This window comes from Anas acuta, chromosome 7, assembly GCF_963932015.1.
Source record: "Anas acuta chromosome 7, bAnaAcu1.1, whole genome shotgun sequence".
Classification (NCBI taxonomy): Eukaryota; Metazoa; Chordata; class Aves; order Anseriformes; family Anatidae; genus Anas; species Anas acuta.
In genome coordinates, this window is record NC_088985.1 from 37228748 (window position 1) to 37234154 (window position 5407).

Sequence of the window (5407 nt, forward strand, 5' to 3'; positions counted from 1 at the left end):
ACTTGTGACTGTCCCCACTGACAAGTCTGTAATGTGTTCCCATTATGTCGTAAGGCCAGAGATCAGAGCCTGTGTGGATAACAGCAAAATACGTCCCCTTCGTCCAGCACCAGCATCTGCCCTAACAGCAGACACTGAGTTGGCTGAAAGTAACATTTTTTTACAACCCACTTCCTGCTCAGTTAATTAACCTTTCAAACCACAGGCTTATGTAGTTTGTTAGGCAGAAATAGTCTTTTAGGACTACAATTTAATTAACATGACTAAAGGGAGGTGGCTGCGGGAGCAAGGTGTTTGCACAGGCACTGCCTGCCCAGCTCCGGGCATGTGGAGTTTGCCACGCGTAAATAATTGGGTTTGGCACCTGCTTGGTGCTGCACCTCACCTGCTGTGTCTCCAGATATGCTTCTAGGAATTACAATCATCACGTTGTGTTTCACAATGATTTTTAATGTATTATTGATAGTACCTTATAAAATTAAATTGCACCATATTCATAGTAATGCAGTTGAAAAGTTTCAGTCTATTAACGTTTTATTACTGGAGGGGATGGTAGCTTGTTGTTTGAGCTACATAATATATCCCAAAGGGCAAGAGAACTTGCTGAAAATATGGAAAATATAGCTTTCAATAAATGTTTTAAATTGTTAATTGTTAGCTTGTTCATGGTAGCGGTTCACTTGCACAGTAATATGATTTTCTTTAACATTTTGAGCAGGCAGTGGTGCCTCCTGTGGTTTTCGCTGTGTGCTGCAGAGATACCACAATGCAGCAGGAGGACAACAGTTATTTAAGCCTCTTAATATTTCTCAATCATCAGTGTGGGGTGTTTTCTTTAGAGAAAGACCAATTCTTATACTGTAACTCTGCATTAAAACATCCACAAGATAGGGAAGCTTAATCTTCTTGAGGCTTCCTGGGAGCCCATTCTAGCCAAAAGCAGGAAATTGCACCTTTTACAGGCAGGACTTCTTATGCTAAGTTCCTGCTTGTTTTTAGAGATTTCCCAGGCATGAATTACTCACGCTGTTTCCCCTTAAATTCCAATTGAGATACAGTGGTGGGGCGCAGGTGGGTGCTGCTCTTCAAGGAACTTGTTCTGATGGTTCCTTGCCCTGCTCTCCTTGCAGGAATGAAGTGAGTCCCGACCCTCGGCTTCACAGGAAGAATGACCCCAAACCTCCAACCAGACCCACTGCAGAGAGCCAGCAGGAAGCAGGATGTGGGCTGTTGGCCGAGTGAACTGCTTCTGCATGATGAGAGGTGTTTCTTCAATGAGGTCAGATGTCTTTGTAGCAGAAAACTTGTCCCCGGAGAGGAGGAAAGGCAGTTTAATGGAGAAGAGAGTCAAACTTGAGTCAAATTTTATTGCCAATGTGGTTGCTTGCTTAGGTAGTGGTGTTGCCGTTACTGGCAAAATCAGTTATGTACTAAAATCAAAACCCTTGATTTGAGCTAAATAGGAATTGTGAAGTTAAAATTTGAAAAAAAAAAAAAAAAGTAAATACAATTTACAGTTTAAATGGGTATTTTCTAATCCAAAGCTGGTGAAAAGCCATTGCAGAACATAAATTTCAGTAAAAGAAAGGATTAATGTTACAGTAATGTTGTTACACACACAAAATGTAAATAAATGAATGTGTGTTTATAGCGATATAAATAAGAAAGTCCCTGGGAAAGGGCAATGTCTGAACAAAGCGAAGCACATCAGAGGAGGCGATGGTACGTTGTGGGTACACAGTGCACATCTTCCATCACCTCCTGTCTGTCACAGGCTTTTTGATTTCTGGATGAGTCAGAAGTAGAACTATGCAGCATAAAAACCAAACTGTGATGAAATAGATGGTGACCTGGCATGTCAGATATCCATACTATTTTATTTTTTTTTTTGTACTGGAACAAGTGCATCTCTAGAATTGTCACACAAATGGAGAAAGCTGTTGTTTCACAGGTGGGGAAGTTTTTAAGACCATATTTCAGACTTCAGTCTCTGTCAGTTTGCTTTTTGAAATACTCACTGCAAGAGGATGATCTCAAAGAACCCAGCTCCTCCGAGCAATGGCTGTTCCCCTATCAGGACTGCGGTTACCCTGCTTAAATGAAAATGTAGATGTGCAACAGGTGCAGGGACTTTCACACCTTTAATAAGTTAAATAATTTCTTGGCAAAATGCTGGCAGGCCGAGCTTTGATTTGGGGAGTGATTTTTATTCACTCTTTGTTTTTCATCCTCCTTCCCAGGTAAACAAAGAAGCAGCGAACCCCAGAGTAAAGACTGGAGGAAGCAGAAATACAGCACTCACTTGGACTCAGCCTAAAGTTAAGCTTCAAAAGGCCTAGAGAAAAGTATAGATTAAAAAGGAATCTCACTAGATTTTTGTATTCAAAGGAGATAGTGCTCCCCTTCTGGTACCTGAGATCTAGTTTGCAATGCTGAATGAGAGACTGAAAGTATTGAGGTGAAATCATCTGCAATGTGTGCAGGGGCACTTTTAATCCTGGCCTCTAACCTGAGGGAAGGCAGGCTTCCTTTGATGAAGCTTCTTCATTCAAGTAAAGATCGCATAATTACGATTTATAACATTTCCCAAGTAAGAAAAAATATGTATAAAACTATTTGCTTGCTTTCTTCTTTTTCTCCCAGAGCTGCTGACTGTGCCCATGAGTGCTCGGTGGAGATTTCCCCCCAGCAGTGGGTCCTGGACCATTTTCTTGTGCCTGGCTGGGGCAGGGTTTGGGGTTTGGTGTTTCTGCAGTGCTAAGCACAGCCTGGCCCTGGGGTTCCCTGGAGCAACCGTAATGCAAACAATAACAAGGTACTTGGGCGGGGGGAGTGCGATACAGACCTGCATCGCTGAGCTTCCGGAGCTAATATATTCCCCAAAGGATCCCTGGGTAGCAAAATGAATTAGAGCAGCCTTGAAGCTGTTATAATTCATGCTCAGCTGGCGCAGAGTAGCCCATCAGACCTGGGAACAGCGAGCATCCCCCAGTGCTCTCCATCAAGGAGAGCCCAGCCATCAACAAGCATTCAGCAGAGGCTCTCTGGTTTTCAGCTCTGTATGAGCGTGGACAGGAAGATATAAGACTCCTGATTATTATTTTTTCCTTATGTAGCTGCCTCAGTTTGTTGTTGTTGTTTTTCTTTTATTTATTTTTTTCCTGTTGCAATTGCACGGTTTCAGTTGAAGCCACCACGTAACCTTTCTACTGGTGCAAGAGTGTAGAAAGCCAAGAACCCACTTGGATTTCTGTTCTCAGATTCACTGGATTAATAACAAAGGGAAGGGGCTGTTTTCTTCATTCTGGAGAAGGGGATCTCTGAAAATCTCTCACTAATGAGAGATCAGAGCAAAAAAGGTAAGAAGTTGTCCAAGGAAATGACCACATGTAGGAGATCATAGCCTTTTACTTTGGGTAGTAATTTTAGAGGCAGATAGGATGAGATCTGCCTCCAGGTAAGCTTCCTGCACAGATAACTAAATAAGTAATTCTATTATGAAATTCTTTCTTCCTGTTTATGCAGGTACTCTGTCTATCTTTAGAAAAGTTTAATGTTTATGCTTAAGAAAACAAGAAAAATCTCTTAATAACAAAGAAAATGAGTGTATTTACTCTTCTTCTCTCTGCTGCAAAATCCCTGTCAGCTTCTGACTTCATTTTTCCAAAATTCAGATTGCTTTAGGTTGGACTGCTCCAGCTTCATGGAGGATCTTGGATTCTGAAATGGATTCTGCTCTTGTGTACCACACCAGAAGATGTTTCTTCTAGAGATATGAATATGCTATTGATGCGCTTCAAATCTAGTAGAATTTAGTGGAGTTTGAGAATTAATTACACTTGCAGCAAGAAACTTTGTTTTCCATAGAAGATAGCTTCAGAGCACACTAATCACAAATGTGGCAATCCTTACAGAAATGAGTGATTTTCATTACAGCATCATAAAATAATTATGTTTTGGAAACACACAAATTCAGAGCAGTTGCAAAAAAAGATGCTGCAACAATGTGAATGGAAGCCAACAAGAAAGCTTTAATTTTTACTGTTAATGCTTAACAATTATTTTAATTATGTATTTATTTGGGGGGACTGTTCAGCCAGGCTCCTTCCAGCAGAGCCCAGAGGCAGTGGGCACTGATGGAGCACAGGCGATCCCCCCAGCCCCAGCAGCACATCTGAGCCCTGCGGTGCCACAGCCCCGGCCCAGAGCTTGGGGGGCTCCTTGGGGATGTCCCAAAGCCACCTGGATGTGGGGCTGGGCACCCTGCTTGTGGATCCTGCTGGGGCAGGGGGGGAATGCTAAGGTCCTTGGCCACCTTGGCCAGCCTGGGGCTCTGCGCTATGCTGGCAGCAGGCTTCCAAAGTGCCCCATTCCTCTGGCAAACGGAGGTGGCAATCTGCCTGTGGGACCTCCATGGAAGTGGGGAGAAATTTAATGAATTGGACAGCAATCTGGTGGAAATGGAAATAGTGCTGGGCTGGTTGGCCCTGCCCTTGGGCAAGGTCCCTCCTGGCTGTGTCTCCACAAGGTGCCATGCGCAGCGTGTGCTGGGGGGGTTGCAGGAGCACATCTGCAGCCAACAAATCTTTCCCGGGTTTGTAGTCCAATTTGCCAATGACATAAAGATTCACTCTGCAGCAAGAAATATGTTTATGAAGTTTGAAAGGATTAGCTAGGCATCTTTTTGCAATTCAATAAGTATTTTATGATCAATTTTAGCTAACACCAGCATTTCTGTAAGCAATTGGTCTCTGCTTTTGACAATGCTTTTGCTGGGTTTCACTGCTATGAAGGAAAGCTGAAGGGTCTTAGTACCTGATGGGGATTAGATCGCTGAGAATTGCAATCAGTTTGTGAAAACTACAACTTCTGATGAAATTCCCAAAGCATAAGCAGCGATGTATTTAGCCAGTGTAAATCAGGGAAGTTCCACTAGATTTAGTAAAGCTAGCTTACATCACTTGAAGGTGTCAGCTTTTTCAGATGCTTTTGAGAAAATGGCAAAAGGGTTTTTGTGTGCATGTGTGTTTCTGAGCCTTTGGGATTATCAACAAAATAGGCCAACCAGGAATAATAATAAAAAAAAAAAAAGAAGCAAAATGATCCAGAAAGTGTCTGTCATTCATTTATTCTGCTGAAAACTAGCTCTTATCAACTTTGTAATTAATCACTTTTCCAAACTCCAATCTGATTTGAATAGGATTCAAACTTCTTACAAGTCAGGGGTGCCTAGGAAGTGTCCTCATATATATATATATATAACTATATATAGTTTTATATATATAGTTATATAGTTATGGTTAGATAGTTCTATATATATATTTATTTATATACATAAATGTGTATATATATAAATGCATATATATTATATAATATATTATATATATTAAATAATATATATGTAATA

General features: G+C 41.5%; 1 long non-coding RNA gene across 1 annotated transcript; it reads left to right on the top strand.

Moving 5' to 3' along the window:
• The first annotated feature begins 1090 nt into the window (after nt 1-1090).
• Nucleotides 1091-5085, top strand: LOC137859435 (uncharacterized). The gene is made up of 4 exons (XR_011098275.1): nt 1091-2552; nt 2644-2815; nt 3185-3359; nt 3675-5085. It is a non-coding gene; the product is annotated as an uncharacterized lncRNA (long non-coding RNA).
• The last annotated feature ends 322 nt before the right edge of the window (nt 5086-5407 follow it).